General features: G+C 40.0%; 1 protein-coding gene across 3 annotated transcripts in view; it reads left to right on the top strand.

Moving 5' to 3' along the window:
- Positions 1–6,669: 6,669 nt before the first annotated feature.
- The window catches only part of LOC116236889 (contactin-3), a 133,255-nt gene continuing 120,770 nt past the window's right edge, over positions 6,670–19,154 (top strand). Inside the window, exon 1 of one of the 3 annotated variants that reach the window (XM_090148450.1) lies at positions 6,670–6,752. The gene's annotated coding sequence lies outside the window, so the exon portion shown is untranslated. The other 2 variants (XM_090148453.1, XM_090148449.1) reach the window with 2 other exon arrangements.

Below are 19,154 nucleotides of genomic sequence, written 5' to 3'. Positions count from 1 at the left end.
AAATTGAAAGCTGAAGTACTACTTACATTAGATACAACATTTGGGGCATAGTATGACAGAACTGCCAAAGTGGTTTCCTTCTAAATTACTGTGTTCCTTCATTAGGGTTGAGTCTACGTTGGTTTTTTGGTCAGACAGTTTTGTATGTGAAGCACATAAGTATAAGTCACAGCGTAGGAGGAAAAGGTGTGACAGGGAATGACAGAAAGAAGGAAATGAATTCTCAATCATGAATGATTGTGGATTTCATTTGTGGAAATTTCTGAAAATCGTACTGCGGCATTTAGTTCCATTCTTAGAAACATTCGTTTATCCTACTTCTGTATTTCTTTATAACAAGGGTACAGAAATTGTAGAACAATTTTTCCAAAAATAAATGCTTTTGTAATTAATACAGGCGCAAAAGAAGAATCTTAAAAACTAAACTCTCATCTTTCCTTCAAATGCTGATGTTTTAAAATCTTTCTGCACAAATCTGCAGACACTTTTTCTTGTTCTGGCTTTAAGGGTACAGATTACTGTCTAAATTAATATCCATTATTTCTTTTAAGTACTGCTTAAACGAGGTTGAGAGCAGTCTTAGGCAAACGCTTGATTAAAATGGTTGTCTCCATGTCAGTCAAGGCTACTGTGTTTGCAAAGAGACGAAGCAGCGTGCTGATTTATTCACAAATATATCACAACAATCTTTTTTTCTTTTCTTTTTCCATTACTAGATAGTAGTGCGGCGCAATATTTTGTATGTCAAAATAAGAAAATGTTCTATCCACATTCCCTTCCCCAGGGTTTGAGTTTGCCTGTCAACAGACCAGAAGACAGAGCTGATAATGGTAAAGACAGGACAGAATTCACATCTCTGAAAATAACTGCATATGAATCCTTCATGGGAACAGTCCTCAAAATACCCTCAGGCTGGGACCCCTGCCCAGCCCTCTATTTAGCAGCCTGGGTTTGACTTGCAGTTGCACCTTTGTTTCAGAAGTCTCACTCATTAAAAAGAAAAAAAAGTAGTTTTGTTTTCTTTCTAAAATTCATAGACATGCAGCTCATAAAATTTCAAATACAGATTATTTTTATCTGTACCAATGAAAACGGAAAGAGGTGCTGTTTTCCCTTTAGCTGTTGTTTGTGGGGGTTTTGTGTTTTTGTTTTTCTTTCTCTTTTTTTGGCTTTGGAAAGTAAATGATGTCCCAGATGGACAAAGGATCAGTAAGGTCAGTAAGATCACTGATCCCTGCTCCCCTGACCACAGCCACCCCAGCACCTCCCCACCATGTCATGCATGGCAAGTCTTCGTGCTGTGGGCATAGTATTACTTGTTTGCAATTGCAGACAAAGACCTTTCCTTTCAATTTAAGACCTCATTTGAAAAAGAGTGGAACAGTTTCATTGTATAATAGCAAAGCCTCCCTAAAGCCAGAGAGAAATGTTAGTCTGGTGTAAGGAAGCGTTTGAAGAATCTAACTGGGTCTCAAAGCACAATGTGTTTTGGTGTCTCCCCTGATGACTAGGATCTGGATTTGTGAGCAAAACAGTGCATGTTTGACCCTAAGTTTCCTGTTTGGCTTTTCTCAAATACTTGCTTGGGTCCTGCATCGTAAGACAGATGCTAGATGTCGAGGAGAGAAAGCATCTGAACCATGAAAGCCAATGTTTGGATCTCATATTTATGTCACCAGTGGGAGCTGTTTCTCTTGGAGCATTGCAAGCGAGGCACAACAGTGAGGTGAATTTGGAATAATGAGACAAGAGGAGCACCTTCTGTCCCCTCTTGTGTGTTTGGTTGGCCCTTCTTTACCACATAAATAAAGTGTGCTAGTGGAGTTACAAGGCCAGGGGGATTGAATGTGGAGAGGTGGGCTGCTGGTGGTGTCCCTCAGCAAATACAGTGACGAAGGGATGCAGCCTGTCCAAGTAATTGCGCAGAGTTCCCAAAGATCTGTAATTAATAATGATGATCAGTCAGCTTGGATTCTTTATATTTTGTCTTTCTTTCCACAAGTCCACAATAATGAGATAATGAACCATTAAATAATATTAATTATTATTAATTAATATTATTAGTTAATTAAATAATAACTGTATCCCAGGACTGATTTGATATTGGGTCAGATTATCATAGCTCCACCATAAATATTGGCTCTGTGTCAGTAGGAGCTTCTTACACTATCTTATAGGCTCACATTTCTCATGCCTGTCTAAGAGCAGGCTCTCCTTCAGTGATGGATGAGGAAATTGTGATGGTAAACAACTTTGATCTAGCAGAAAAAAAGATATTAAAAAGATCTTGCTGAAGTGAGGCTAATTTAGATTTGAAATGAACATTTTCAGCCATTAAAATAACTTATCTTGGAATTAAATTGACTTTCTTCTCTGTCATACCCTTGAATCAAAAGCAGTCAACTTTGAGAAAGTACAGCCAAAGAGAATGGGCTTGATGAACAAATTACTGAGCGAGGCTGCTCAGCCCACGTTATCCAATGCGACAGACAGTGATTATAGTGGTTTGATCTGAAAATCAGGGGGTTTTATTATTCTCATGTATATTCTGTAATTTTGAAATTAGTTTTGGAGATGTTTAAAAGGGAAGTTACAATACGAATTCAAATATTATGTTCGAAATAAGCAGCAACTGGTTATTGCTATGCTTTAGCAAGTTAAGAAAATAAGAGCTGTTTTTATTCCATTTTCAGTATCTGGAGAGAACGTGCAGGACAGTTAGGAAGAAAATGGTGATCTGAGCAAGAGAAGTGATGGAAGTTTTCTCCTGGGAAGGAAAGTGGAAGAAAAATACTAAAAGAAAATGGAAAAGAAACAGTAATAGGTAGCCCAACAGCATGACAGAATGGTCTGCTGGTTTTAGTGATTTCAAATTTTACTGTAGTTTCATGCCTGAGAAGTCTTGAAATCTTTGTTCCAAGTTCAGTTTTGCTTTTCATTATTAACACTGAAGGATAATTCCTGTCTTTATTTTGTAAAGGGAATTAAGAAAAAACTCTGTAGCTCATGCTGGCTGAAAATCAATGACAGTTTTACTGCTGATTTCACTGGAACTGGGATCAAAGTTTAGATTTTTTAAATTTAGTTTAATTTAATTTTTTTGCTGCAGCAAGATCCCTAAAGTAAGCTAGGGTATAAGTTAGGGAAGGTAACATTGCCCCACTCCCCCTGCGAAGTTGTAATAACAAGGCAGGAGGTGCGAAAAGGTAAAGCACAATTTTGGTGCAAGTAACCTTAATGCTGATAATTATGGACAGCAAAAAGAAAGGCAGCCCACTCACCTGTGCCTTATGCTTCAGGGAGACCATTCAAAAAAGAACAGTCCACCAGCGTAAAAATACATAGATGTGGTAATATAATGTCAGGATTGTATGAGTAAGACTGAGTAATCTGCTGGCTGGCTGGCTCTAGCCCCTAAGTTAGAGCTTACTGACTGCTTTAACTTGCACATCGAATTCTTTTCCCCAGGCTTGCTGAAAGCATTATACATGCAACTCATGCCACTGGTCTGGCTCTTGGTTTTCTTTTCCTTCTACTGCATCATTTCTCATATTCTAGGGAAGATTATTTTGAGATCCAAAACACATGACAGAAATCATTGCATGTTTCCTCCAGTCAGAATAAGTGCTGTCCTCTCTAGCACTAACACGTATTCAGTGTTTAAGCTTGTTTTTTAGCTCTACAAACTGGTGGAAATACCTGGGGGAGGTAATGCTGTTCTGTAATCATTGAGGTTGCTCGGAGACATAGTGGTTGGGCAGCCAGCACTTCCTCCTGGGACTCTTCTTTACTGCTCTTGATGTCCCCAGACAGAAACATCGCTTTCCATCGCTTTCTTCTTATTATTCAGCGGGCATCTTTTCAGGTACGAAATGCAAAGGGAATGCTTCTGTAGCTTATAACTCACTCCCAGACACAAAATTCTGCTTTTTAACAGAATAGCGGCGAGATCCATACAGTTTTCTACGTGCCACGCAGCTGTTAGGCTCTTCGCTATTTGTCATGCATGTTTAAATTCCTCTATTAAGTCCATCGCCACAAAGACAGACTGTCACCAGCCAAAGTCATTGAACTTTCAGTTCTTACCAGAATTTCTCTGAAGTTTGGGTCAGCTTCATTTTAGATCAGGATTTAACAGCTCTTTCCTACCCTGAATTTACCTCTGTGTAATTATAAGTTGTGGCTGTTTGAAGTACTCAGGAAATTATTTATGCTCAATAGCTGGGATTTCCTAAGAAACCAAAGAAAGGTGGGCATTAAAATCTAATCAGACTTTAATGGCAACCAGGTACTTCAACACAATGAGTAGTTCAACCTTACAGAAAATCCTACGGACTGCAAACTAGGCTAACAGCTACAAAATGTGTGCACGGAGACTTCTGCATCCTTCTGCAGATGCCATTGAAAAGATTGAGGTTGTTTTCCAAAGTACACAGTGGAGGAAAACAAGCGTATAAACATAATAATGGTAGTCTATGAAAAATATAGCAAGGGAAATTTCTTTTCACTTTATTCCCAGCAAATGAAGAGAGTGTCAGTTGCTTTTCCTGCAGCCCTTTGGGATGGAAATTTTGCAAAGCTTTTTTCAAAATGTTCTATTCTTTGGTCCTAAAGGAATTCTTAATCAAGCAAAAATGACACCTGGATTTACAGCTTCTTCCCTCCCTCTTCCAGCCCGCATTCACTCTTCTTCTGCTTTTTTGTTAATGCTGAATTCATTCTGAGAAGCCTTAGAAGCAGAACTGTGCCTGATATTGGGATTTTTGTGGGTTTTCATACAGCATCCATTTTCTGAGTGTTAAGGAAGCACTGGCATGTTTGCTTGCATCCACAGCCAAGATGTATATAAAAATTAATCAAAACAGAAAGTATGACACATGGTGATGGTGATGGCAGTAGAAAGCTAAGGTCACTGAAGTCAGTTAGCAGAATGGCTGTATTTTTTGATTACCCTTAGAGTGAGGTATCGTCTTAATTTCAAATGTGAAAGAGCAAACAGCAGTTACTGGGAAGGGTCTAATTCTTGCTTAGTTAATGTCACTCCTCTGTTGACTGAAATCAGTTGATAATCTAGCTTGGGGATTCAGGGGAGAGATTCCCAATTTGTATTAATTTAAATGAGAGGAGAATCATGCTCAAAGAGTGTTTGTGCAGCAAACGGTTTCTGCAGATATATTTCTATTAATTTTGCTTGGAAGAAGAGCTTGTGTGCTAAAACATTGCTTTACTTACCTGCACATCTTTTCAGGGTTTGAAAAATAGTCCCCTTCTATTTTCAAACAATATGCAGTAGTTCAGTGGCAAAGACAAATGCACACTGCAAAGTTTAGGCTTAAATAATATGATTCTGGAGGTCTAAATGGAGGGAACATGCAGCATATTTCTCATTCATTGGAGATACGATCTGTGTGCATCCGTGCTGAATCTCTCATGAGTTTTTACTCAAGCCTTCCTGCCAGAGCACGTTTTTACAGTATGTTGGGTTAAGCCTTTGAACAAATTTTGTCTAAACCCTCAAATGAGGATTTTGATGCCCACTGAGGTGCTGCTGGAGGCAGAGATGGTGCTTTGGAGCAGCATATCCTGAAAGTAGAGACCTTGCAGCACCAAATCTCCCCATGGTGCCACGCAGTACAGCTGCATGTAGGCACCGTGATTTGTGCCAGCTTAAGACCTTACATTTTAGTGCTGTTGCACTGAAATGCTGTTGCTGAGAGCAAAAGCAGCCTCCGTGCCCCCTTCTCAGCTCTTGGATTCCTTGGTGGTCCTTTCCTGCTTTTTTTTTTTTTTTTTTTTTTGCCCATTTTTCTGTTTGTTTCCTGAGGATGAGAGAAACATTCTTTTCCTTACATGCAAAACATCTCAAGCACACCCCTAGGTCCATTTCTGAGGCACTCACTCAGTGCCTGCGCTCCTGAGTGCATCACAGGACTATGAGAGGAGAAAGCATGGAGCAAAATACAGAAAATGGCTCGTGTGTGTCTGGGCAGGAATTGCAGGTGCACACCCTGGTGTCATCTGTTTTCTTCCTGTGTTCTGCTGAGTGTGATATTGCAGGTGCTGAAATATAATCAACTTAGCACCCATTAACTGGTCTCCAAAATAACTAATGAATTGCGGTTTTTTGTTGTTATTGTTGTTTGTTTGTTTTTTTAAAGTCAACATCAACTTGTATAGACTTTGTAACTGTGAAACCCAAATGCATTAACTCATCGGAGAAACTGGAATTATGCATGTTCATTGCAAAACCCTTAAACTCCGCTTCTAATTTCATTCCAAATGTGTGTCTTCAAGTGCAGTGCACAGCTTATGTAGTGCAAATACACAATATCACAAAAATGATGTTTATTTCCATAGTCCCCATAGTCTGCAAACACTTACGAACACATTCCAGCTCAAATCTATGACTACTCCCACCGGTTTGTAAAATTAAGCACACACATAAACTCTCTCAACATCAGAGCCTTAATTTGTGTTCCCTTGAACTGGCAAGGGGCCCATATTCTATGTAACTTTAATTCCACCAGACAGTTTCTGTGCGCAGAGAAACGTGTTTTAAAAATGGAGTGTCTGTATTAACAAGCACTTCTATGAGCAATGAAACTAATGAAGCCTGCTTTCTTATGGTTTTGTGTCTTGTAGTTGGATTCTCTGGTGCCTAATAAAGTGAGAACTCCATCTGAAGTTTTTCACACAACGGATGCATTCATAACGTCTTCCTGTACAGGAGGAAAGGGACAGGACAAATGAAGGTACTTTGTCTCTTTTTTTATTAAAACAACAAAAACATGCAAACAATATGTGTTCCTAATGCTGACTTTTCTTCATTTTTACTTTTTATGGAACTTGGAGAAATGTCACATTTTTGAGATGAACATTGGTTAAAATTGGTCAGAAGCTGTGTGAAGGAGGAGAGGACAGCACGATGAAGTTGATTCAATGGGTCTTGTATTTTTCTAGGCAAACGGGACCATAACTTTTAAATTCTAATACACCAGTTCCAAGATGTATTAGGATGACAGTTAAAAATGAAAAGAGCAATTACTATTACAGTATCAGTAATGTACAGTTCTCTCCTAAGGTGAGTGTAAGCAACCTCTTTTAAGCATCATATCTAGATATTTCATATCAAATACATTTCAAGTTTTCTTTGGGTCATACAAAACTAAACTCTCATGTTTGCTTTGTGGACAAGCTGGATTTCTTGGTTCCTTTCTCTGGTTATTCCCTTGGGGAGAAGTATATATTATGAAAACACATGATTACAGAAAGCTGAGTAGGATTTTCTAATGGAGAATGCCTGTATGGCTTGAGATTTCTGTTTCAAAATGCTCAGCAATAAGGCAAGACTGTTTGAGTTTGAAAAATGCTATTAGGCATATTCAATATTAACATCTCAGGCTCCGGCAGGAAGCCTACCATTGATAAATAGACACTTCATTTGAACTTGGCACAACCTTCAGTCAGCGCTGCGTAACTCTGGATGGCATTACAGATTGTGAACAGAGCAGAATGCATTGAAGACGGATCAGGTGATATCAATTCAGCAACTTGCTAATTTCAGTATAAAATATTTCCCCATATATAGGAGAGCATGTTTACTCCAGGAATAAGTACAGTACCTGGAGGTTTTGTTATGTTTAAAGAGGCAATCAAAATGTAACCAAAGATCTTTCTGAAAAAGAGATCTAAACTTTGTTTCTCACCTTCCTGTAATATCTATTAATACTACATTTCAAAATCTTCCAGTGTTTCTTACCTCCTTTACTTTGAAGGGTCCGTATGTCACAGAAAAGCTCTCTCCTTGTATGATTTAAAATATACGATGTATTTTAACTGTTAAAATCAGTTAGAGTTTAACGCAAAGGCCAATGAAATCTTCCAGGCTATGTTTTAAAATGTACACTATTATTTAACATTCATATTTTAATAGTGGTGCAAAGGCATCTGAGAGAAACTAACAGGAATTAATAGCTTAAGCGTAATTTCAAAGCGTAATTTCACTGGATTTGCATCCTCTTTTAAATCAGATTCTTCAAATTAAGCTGTAATTTGATTTCTAACCCAAGTCTGGTGGCTATAACATGCTGTGCCTGGTGTCCTTTTTGTGTCACACAGTGTCACAAAAAGTGCCATCATCAGTCTCAGCCCAGCAATTTTTTCTTCTTTGTGCAAAATGTTCGTATCTGGATCTCACCTGTCTCTTTATTATTAAGATATTACACACTTGAAAAGCCAGTTTCATATCAAGTTGTAGCATATGGGAAACTGGTGAGGAATGCATAGGCCTGTTAATAGATGCAGAGAGGAGAGGTTGAAAAAGGTGATGTTATCTATTAGAAGAACAAAGGAGGAGTGATAGCCCTGAGATGGCTGATGGAAAATCAATCCCGTAACATGCCATTAGTCTGTTAATATCAGACAACTTAAGCCTGGAATCCTTGCTGTGCATATAATGCAATATTCACCATTTGGAATACACCTATGCAGAAAGTAAATTAACTGACTTTTTTTTTTTTTTTTTTTTTAAGGAAAGAATAGCTATAGGAAATACAGCCCCTGTGTTGGCTGACCTCTCTATTGCAGTCTGTGCACATCTTTCCCACATTTTCAGAAACAAGGTACATAAAGGCAGGAGAACTTCATTCACACATTTTAGCCCACATAGTCCATGTTCCAGATCAGGAAGCATGTGGCAGAGAAAGGACTTCATGGCAGAGAGATCTGATGGTCTGTCAACAGGCACTCAAAGCCAGGAGTAGACCTTTTCCTGACACAGGCTGCTACAAATCTTTGTTAGCAAAAATACAGGAGAAATAAGCCCTTACAGACCTCCATAAAGCACACATTAAAATTCGACCTCTATTCACTTGCAGTTTTAGCAGGGCTAAATACAATCTGTGGATGACAGTGTCTGCAGTGGCAAAATATGGCTATCGTGGCACTTGTAGCAGACAGATGTACCCCACATCCCCAGTGGCCACAGTAGCCAAAACCCTCAAATCTTCCCCTCAAAACTGAAGGAAGTCCCAGTTTGAATCCTGTTGCCTATCTCCAGCAATGTTCTGACACAGACCAGCCAAAAAAACTGGCTCCTTCTTGATGGCCTTTCCAGCAAACACTTCTTTAATACAATCTGTGGCTTTCAAGCCTGGGATGTCTTGACTTCATCTCTCACTGCCACCCCCGCACCTCTCCATGTATTGCAATAACTTTCATTTTTCCATCCTTCTCTGCATGTCTCTGGAAAGGCAATTCATTTCCCAGGAACAAGTAATGGCTCTCTGAGTCCCAGCACACACCAGCTGCTTGGAAAAATAGTCAAAATCGTGACAAGTGAGCACCAAAACGGATGAAAGGTGATGCATCTTTTTTATGATGGAGATTAACATTCAGTGTGTCCCATATTACATGTTTTCAAGAAGTTTACTGTGTGCGGTATCTCTATAGGACCCTTTCAAATGCATTTGCATGAAGCCAAATTGCACGTGTGGTTGTTCCTTCTGGTAAGCAAATTCTATAGATTTCCTAGTAGAGCATCAAATTCGTCTTCCAGAAAAACAAGTATTTTCTTAAGCTTCCTATATTTTAGCTAGAATGGCAAATTCTTCATCCAGCAGTTACAATATCACGTAGGGCTCTACTTGAAAGTTTTGCTTTTTCTTTTCTTCTTCTTGCCTTTTTTTTTTTTTTTTCTGGGCCAGTAAAAAAGTAATTATGTTTTAGTGACCAAAAAGAGTATTTTTTTTCATATGGATTGTGAGTTCATGGAGGCTCTGACAGGAGCAGGGATGGAGTGCATGGGAAAGGTCCGCCGCAGTTCCGAGGGGACTCCATCAGGGTCTGTTTTTATTAAGTTTAACACCAACTATATTTCTTATGGAGTTATTTCCCTCTCTGAGGATAATTTGTCAGAATCAGACAGGCTATTCATTTCTCCCTGCTTGTAAATACCTGGTGTGTGCTCCATCACCTGCACGCTGTTCCAAACTACAAGGGGACTCATAAAAACATGCAAAGGTCTTATTAATAACTAAGGAATACTGGGTTTAAGGTTTTTCATGCTAATATTTAAATGAAAATTATTGGCTCCCTCTTTATTTGCTATGCAAGGCATTTTCATGCCCAGTCATGCACTTTGTATGGCCTAATAATCTTCTGGATGCTCGGCAACAATCCAAAAAACCCCACCAATTGGTTTTCATCTTCTATTTCTTGATGAATGTTACTACCCGAGAGATTTAGTCAAAACATTCTGGGAACACGAAATGCTCCTGCCCTCCAAGCAGGAATTAACGTGCTCTTGAATTAAACTGATAAATAACATACACATCTACCACTCAGGCTTGTGTCTGTGGTTAGAACAGTGCTCTCTGCTGATGGAGACCACTGAGCTGTACTCCTGTAATGAACTTCCACCAATCTATGCTCTCCCAGGCTGTGGCTGAACAAAAGAATTGGTATTTAATTTGATGTAATACTTGAGGTGAAATGCTGGTTTTGAACACATAAGAAACAACATTAGTGAATGGTAGATTAAAAAAAAAAAATCTTTAGTATTCAAGTAAATTTGTTTTTACTATTAGTAGCATAGGCTAGTCTTCATTTACAGAAAGCAAAGCGAAACAAAATTCCTTTACCTCAGAATTCATTGAAAACATTGCTGTGGGATATAATTGAGCTTCTATACTTCAAGTTTCAATGCAGCCACATTTCTCAAGGCTTCAGTCCCACAAAAATCTGTTCTTTCTTGGCTTTATGTAATGGATTGTTTGCTTGTTCTCATAAAAAAAAAGAAAAGAGAGAGACAAAGAGAGAGAGAGAGAGAGAGAGAGAGAGAAAAGAAAAATACCCTTTGCTTTCATTGACAGTAATATTCACCTCTGCCTGCAAAGGAATGAAAAGTAAAAGTGTGTGTGTTTACGTCTATGCAATATCAGTCTGAACTGGGTGAACATCAGATCCGGAGCAGCTGATGATTGCTGTTGTGATTAAAACTCCTCTTATGAACAGGATTGCTTCAAACCAAGGCAACAGTTGGATTTGGGCCATATCTTTATTAACTTATTAACCTGGGCTTAAATTCTCAGGGTCAAACAACTCAAATTTTTGCTGTTCATTTCCCTCTATCTCAACCCATCATCCAGTGAAAACGAGAGGACAGCTTTCCAGGCAATTTTTTTTTCAAATTGAAATAGAAATAATTTTAAATCCTCTGCATAAAATTTACCCTTGAAAATTACTGCTGGGTACAGCGGTGTAAGGCAGCTCAAAAGCCAGGAGATTAATCTGGTTTGTAGATGAAGTCATGTGCTGGGATGCTAGGAATGAAGTTGATTAGAGAACATTAATTGTTTTTCTCAATTACAGGGGAGGTTTGCCATTGAACTCAGTGTCCTTTGCAATCCACCCTAAATTTGCAATACAACACAGGCTATAAATGGTACAATATTAAAACATCACAACACAGGTTTGATTTGAATGCTCGATCCCTTTGTTTGCCCATCAAGCTCTAGGTAAACTGTAGCACTGAGGAAATAAATAATAAATTATGACAATTAATAATTGATTGTATTTCTTGATCTCACCGTTTCACATTCAGCGACCTACCTGGCCTCCTCTAAGACTACAAAGATTACCTGTCAGCAAATATCTTCTAATGGTTGCTTTTACCTCTTGTTTACTGGCATTGTTGACCCCATTCACATCCTATAATGTAATTTTAATGGTGCCTTTATAATCAAGGAGTGCATGTGTCTGAAGGAACTGTAGCTAAGATTCAGAACAACTCCAAAGCTTACAAAGCAGCTTTGCCTGAATGCATCCCTTTTCCCTTACATTAGGTGTACAAGCGGATTTAATATTAGTTGAAGTGGTAAACATGTTAAGCATACGGGGGCCATTGATTTCAGTGGAATTCACAGCAATTCAATACCTCTCTGGAAATTTACCCATATGCCCAGAAATTGGTTTACAGGAGGAGCCTTGTTCTGCTGCTGTAACAGGTGCAGGAAGCATAATGGGCCAGGCACCCAAACTGCACAGCCACTGAGCCCACACCTGCCCTTAGGACTTGGCTTAGGCACATGGATCAAATAACCACAGCACGAAGGATTGAGCTTATGGAGCTTTTTAGAAGAAAGTCAATAAGTAGCGAAGAAGTGAACAAGAAAAACTTATGCCCATTTTCGTTCAAATAGTTCACAAAATTATCTCCAAAGTCAGTGCACCGCAGCAATAAGCTCTTCTGAAATTAAGTGATAGTCACTAAGAGAGAAATCTGCGGTAAAAACTACCCAGAAAGAAATTGATTCTGTATTTGACATGAAATTGCATTTGTGAATTTAATATTGCTGATAACATCTATTATGCTTGACAACTTGCTATGGTTCTTATAAAAATACAGTTAAGGGAAAATTTATAAGAAAACAAATACTGTGCATATTAGCAAACTGAAGTAAACTTTCTTTTGAAAGAAAATGTATGTTCATATAGATGTCTGTACATATATAAGTGCATGCGTAGCTCACATGCCCCATCTGCATCCAAGCATCTAACTTAGTTATGCATGTACATCCCAAGCTTTTCAAAAAATGGAAGCCCTTGGATTGCAGCAGGTTCCACTGCTGCTTAATGGATCTCTAGAAAATGAGAAATGAGGAGGAGAAGGCTGTAGGGGGGGGAATTACCCAAAGCTACGTAGTTGCATAAAGATATTAACAAAGCTGGCAAAATTGGTTTCCAAATCCAAATGGCATCAGAGGCCTGCAGAGTGGAGCTAACAAGGTTATAAAAGGGGCATTTTGTGCTAATCATCTCAACACAGTGTCCAACAACATCCATTTCTACAGATGTGTAGACAACTCTGGGAAATGATATTGATATTTTGGGAGGAATGAAAATATCTTGAGTATATGATCCCACAAAAGGAACAGCAGAGCTGAAATCAGGAAGCTGTTTTCTCTTAGCACAAGGGTGTCCAAAACAGAGCTGCAGCCCCCAGTGTGTAATGATACAAGCATCCACTTCTGTAGTTCCACATAGGCTTTGCTGCAGATCTTCTAATGCAAACTTCTGCAATGTAAGCTATTGAACTGCTGGCAATTAAAGTGAGTCAAAGTGAAAACAACCATTTCTTTCTGCTACTCATCATGCTGACCATTACTGTCTCGTGCTTCCTTGGAAAAGGCCTGAATCCATCCCTGCATCTGCCTGTGTCGAATGGTTTTCCATCTCCTAGCACAATGCCAATGAACAGAAAAAAAAAGAAAACTGAGTAATCAGAGCACTGCCATCTCTGGTTAAAAGGGATCAAGGAACACTTCCCTTTAACTACCTGCTTAGCAATTAGCAGGATAAAACTGCCTTTTCACTTGGGGGTTCAGCAGCTTCTAGAGCCTTCTAGCTCAGCTCCAGATGGATGAAGTGAGCAATAGTGACTCTCAAGAGCACTCCAAAAGGCCCTTGGTCTGCAGTGACTGCAGTCTCTTTTTGGAGGCATGCCCAGGTCCCCCAGCAACGTGATCTAGCAGTTGGGAATGCTCTGCACACAATCTCTGCAATTTAATTACAGTCAAATTAGATAATTAATCAGGATATCAGCTTAAAACAGAAAAAAAAAAAAAAAAAAACCACCGTATTTTCCTCTTCCTCCCTACACCTCAAGACTCAACTGATGAATGCATAAAGTAGCAAGGTGATAATAGCTGCTAGCTCCTGCTGTGCACAGGCTTCATTAAGCTTTTGCTGAACTCTGTTGGTAAATCCCTTCATCCCATTCATCAGCAGATAGCATGAATCTGGTCTAGCTATTGATCAGCCTGTTACTCTGGTAGCTGAGCTAGTCAAAATCTCAGATGCTCATCCTCACCATACCCCAGGAGAGAATTGCTTTTCTACCTTCTTGCAGAACTGCTGAGCCAGAGACTTGCTGATTCCAAACTGGTTACATGAGCAGCACAGGAGACACAGGTGAAGACTAATGTCTGAAGTCATGTGTACAGCTTTTGATGGACAAAGGAAGAAACACAACCTTCCTGGCCTCAGACCTGCATCCTAACCAGTGACCTGCTCTTCCCTCTTATTCAGGACAGCAAAGTTTTAACAGGGAGATAGGGATGTTCTTCTGTTTTAGCCTCAGGCTCAGAAATCACTGAAGCGGTTTGGAATGAACCACTAACCCAAACAAAATTCAACATTGTATTTTCGATAACTTTAAAGCTAAAGAAGCTGAGCTGCGACTCAGTTACAGAACAAACTCCCCCTGACTCACACAGCGATACCATTCAGCTAACGCTTGTCCTTCACTTGCCTTCAGCATCCCCAGAGGAAAGATTTCTTCCCTTTTTCGCTAATCATCTCTGACATGAAGTTGGCCAAGTGAGCTGTGTGACCATGTCAGGGGTATTCTGAATCAGCCTCTCCACATGCAGAGAAAAACAGATGGAGAACCAAAGACCTTGCTGCCTCAAGCAGCGGATTGTTGTTTGTGCTTCTGTTCTGTGCCTACAAAATGCTACCCTTCTGAGGCAGGTGTGTTATTAAACACAATTTTCACAGGTGCAAATGATCATAGAAGGTGCAAAGCAGTGCCTGCATTTGTAGCTGAACCTGCTCTGGCTTGCTGCAGCACAGAGGTGGAAGAAATACGTGTTTCCTGCTTGACTTTATTACCTAAATTGCTTTCTCAGGTGAACCAAAACACAAAGGAGAGAAAAAAAGTAGATCAGATCAAAATGATTTATTTTCATCTTTACTACTTCCCACCAAGGTGAAACACCCAGCCTAATTCAGTTGTATGAGATGCTTTAGAGAGGTAACATCCGCAGTGTGCTCTAGAAAGCATAACTGCTCTTCTCCTCTCCCTGGTCTCTATTTAGTTCAGCAGTTGCTTATGCAAAATAAGGAGAAACAAATTTTCAATTTCTTTTCCTCTCTGAAGAAATTTAAATCCAATCTCATGTCTGAGATTTCCCTAATCACTACCATCTGTGCCTCTCCAGTGCTCCCTACTCTGTTTCTGCTCTTGATGATTAGGTAAATGGAGGCCATAACAGCAGTTCTAACCAGGTGGTGCACTCCTGATGGGGAAGTTGTACAGAAAGAGAGAGGCAGTGGTCCACAGGCAGTCTGCTCAGCACTTCTCCCTGCCTGTTGCCCTGTACTGAGCAAGAAAACATTTTCTTTTAGCATTCAGTTAGGCTGCTGCTCCAACCCCACCTTCATTAACAGCAACACCAGGCAGCTTCTCTTTGCCAGTATCACCTTCCTGTCACCTTATTCCTTGCTCCCATTCTCTTTGGGCAGCATCCCAGTTCAGCACAGAGGCTGCTTGCATTTGGGCAGAGCCTGGGCAGCAAGAGCTGGGCATGCAGCTGGGAGAGAACCACTCCTGAACACAACACAGCTGAGCAGGAACGATCACATGTGTGTGCCCCAGTGCCTGATTACGGACTCCTGAGAAACAGTCAGGTGAAAATGAGGTTGATTTGTGATTGAGGGCTGCTGTGTTGGAGCTGAGCTGACTCAGTGCTAACCCATGCAGCAGGCTGAATGGAGTCCAGTTTAGCACAAAGCTTATTGTGACAGGACAAGGTAATGGATTAAGGAACCTGATTTACTCGCTTTGTTTTTGGTAAAGCAGTCATGGATATGTTTGTGTAACTTCACACAGAAGTGCTTCTGAAAAGGTAAGTCTGGCTGAGGCAATCTGGATCTCTTAGGTTGGGTTGTTTGGTTGTTTTGTTTTTTTGTGTGTGGTTTTGGCCTTGTTTCAAAAACTGTGTTATGTGCTCCATTGATCTCAGGAGCTCTTTGCAAACTGATCAAATCTCTGCTAACCTGGTTGGTGCATGCTTGAGCTTGGCCCAGTCTGTGCTGTAGAAGCTGCCCTTGGCATGGTGAGCAGATCTGAGTAACTGGGTCTGTGGTAGGAGCCATTGCTGGGTCTGATATGCCTCTGGCTTTCCTTACCTGCTGCGTGGTGGGAAATGTGCTATATTCTGCTGGTTTGCTATTGTAGTTGTTTTATGCCTCTCTTAATTCTGCGTTGTTTTTATGCCTGTTTTGACCACAGCAGAAAACACGGAGCAATGATAGCACACAAAGGGCCTCCAGAAGCACAGGTAGAGAGTTTCTGCTGAACTGAGGAGAATTTTAATTAGCGTTTCTTTCTGATATTTCTGGTACTGTCTATGTAAATGCCTGTCTGAGGAATCACACCGAGATCTCTGTGGTGACAGTGAACTCTCATCTTCTAAGAATGTGACACAGAGACAAAACATAAAGCAAAAATCAGTTGTCTGTCATCAGGTGTTTTTTTTCCCAGCCCTCTGGTAAGAGAAAGATAAGCTGTACTTTGCTGTGTCGTGGGGTGATAGGAGAGAGTGGTCATAATGAGCAGAAGAAGCTGTGCATCATCAGTGCTGTGGGAGTGCTGTCCATGTCCCTGGATGGTGCTGCTGCAGAGCAGAGCCAGCCATCTCCTGAGGCACGGCTGCAGTCGTGTTATCTGCTCCAATCTTGAAAAAATCTGTTTTGTTTTTTTTTTAAGTCTTGTTTTGTGGTACTCAGCTACTGAGTGAATTCTGTCCTTATACTCCTGTTTTTATGTATCGTGTAGGCTTAAAAAGTAAGTTATTGCATAGCCAATATGGCCATTAAGGACTGCACAGCAGCAGGAAGCGAGTAAGGAGGATAAGGGGAACACAAGAAAGGTATCAGCATGTGAGAGGCTATGCTGTCATATTTCTCTTTTTTGCCACGTCTTTGCTTTATCTCCTCTTAAATCCTGAAAACTCTTTTCCAGGACTAGAAGGCACCCTGTAATTTCCCAACCCAGTGCATGGATAGTGACTGAGGTGGCTGGAGATGGTGCTTGACTTTGTCCATGGAGTTAGCATTTGTTTCTAACTATGAATCCTGGAGTTCTGTTGTGATTCTTTAGGATTTAATCAGCTTTTCTCTAAAATCTGACTTCAGAATCTCAGCCAGTACTTTTACTTATTGCCAATGTGATTGTGGCCATGTATTGCTGTCCCTTGGAGCAGTCTTCTCAGCCTGGCTCCCAGTGAAGAAGAAAAACTTGTTCCCATGATGTTCCTCTATACAAACCACACCTTTCCAGCCCAGGAATGCCCAGATATTCTCCCCTGCTTGGCAGCCAGAGTAGCTATGAAACATCACCAGCTGGCTTAATTGACAAACTTAATCCTCTGTTTCAGTGTACCTTTAGCTTCACAAACATGTAGATTTTCTTACTACACACAAAAAGAAATTGTTTGCAGAAACTAAACTGTGTATTTTTTTTGTAACAAACAGTGACAGTTTGTATGAACCAGTAGCTCCAACAACAGATCAGAACAAGCAATATATGTGTTTTGCCTGAGCAGGAATGGGAGTAAGTGTGGGATACAATGAAAACACACTGAACTGTTTATGAATTTACCTGGAAAAGCTTTGTTGGAGGGTTGGGACAAAGGATAGGGGCCTCTGTTAAATATAAGGTACAATTTGATGGAAGTTTTTGTTAAGTCTCTGTATTATACATGCTCCCTCATGGGGACTTTCAGCTCTGGTGCTTTGTGTGCTGGAGCAAGGCAAACAACTGAGTTATTGGATTAAGAATTCAAAGCCAGTCGGACTAATGTTACTAGATCCCATTCAGCACAGATCTTCTCCATGCTTATACATATTTCAAAGGCACGGTCATGAAATCCTCTCTTTTTTCTGAAACCAGGAAATGTTACTTAGGAGCTGAGCAGTGATGGGGTGTCCTGGCCCTGTGTTGTTTGGATGTGGGTTCATCCCACTTGGGGAAGTCACTGGCAGCAGACTGTCCAGGGAACACAGACATGGTTGAAAACCTATTATTTCAGTGAGTGTGTGGGCATTCTTGTAGGAGATTTTTGAGGAGCCTTTGGCATTTCATGAACAGATACAGTTGTCCAGAAAAATTTCAAACTTGTCTGGCATATTGGAGCACCTTTTTCAACATTCTGAATCTTCTTCTTCAGCAGCTGCTCTTGGTGAGCATCTGACAGTTCGAGGGCCTCTATTTCAACCAGAGGTTCTTTCTGCATTACCTCAGCATTTCTGTTCTCCATGTCTTGGCCATCTGGATGGCAGCTGCCATACCCAGGCCTTACTTTTGTCCATTATCTTACACATTACAATAAATATTTGCTGTATATTTGCCATCATTTTGCATATCTTCCCACATTTTACAACGCAAGTTTTCCATTGACTGGATCTTCACTGTAAACACATTAATCATCCTAAATTCTTCACGGATCTAATTGCTGGGTATATGCTATTTTCTGGAATTAATGTGTATTCAGATATAGAAGTGGGGAAAAAAGTAAAAACGTTTAACTTTGATTAATTAAACTGTGTTAATTTAACAGATGGCGTGTTCTGACACCCACCAGGCTTAGGTTTAGATTTGTGAAACTTTAAAGAGGGATCTCTGCCCCTATTATTAAATGAATTCTGAATCTCTACACAGCCTGCAGATGTTCATCTCAGGCTGGTTTTTGTTTTGCTGGCTTGTTTTGTCTTCAGCTCATGGCTTGTAATGATTGATTCAGTTCCGGGTCTCACAGAGGTTTTATATTGCTGCTTTATAAATTGAATCCTTGCTATGGAACCACTGTATTGTTCTCAGGCAGATCTTCTATGCTGGTACTTAAAAAAAAAACAAGAACTTAGTATTGAATCACTTTTCTACCAGTAAAGAATTAATTAGCCTAGGGAAGCCCTGCTACACTTTGATTATTTTGAGAAGAACCTTTAGAGAGTTCAGAGAAATTACAAAATTAATTTAGAAAGATGCAAGACTTTACAGGTTTTCAAGCTGGACTCTCCTAACAGCTGTTTTCTGCATGCTGCTCACACTGACCAACACCTATGCTTGTGTTCTCAAATACTGTGGGGTAAATCATTTTACTTACAGGTATATGCTTTTAATTATGTCCTATGCAAAAACAGCTGGTGTTGGACTTCTCTAGGGATCATTACTACACTAATACCCATGTTCCTCATGGCCCATGCAGCATTATTAAAAATGAGCATGTCCCCAGGTTTTATTTATTTCTAAGTCACTCCTACTTTTCCAGTTGTTGTAGAACCATCTAGGAGCTGCCAATAACTGCACG

The sequence above is a fragment of the Phasianus colchicus genome, chromosome 11, assembly GCF_987193195.1.
Source record: "Phasianus colchicus chromosome 11, bPhaCol1.hap1.1, whole genome shotgun sequence".
Taxonomy (NCBI): domain Eukaryota; kingdom Metazoa; phylum Chordata; class Aves; order Galliformes; family Phasianidae; genus Phasianus; species Phasianus colchicus.
The sequence above is the reverse complement of the archived record's forward strand: the minus strand, read 5'-3'. Positions and strand labels throughout refer to the sequence as shown.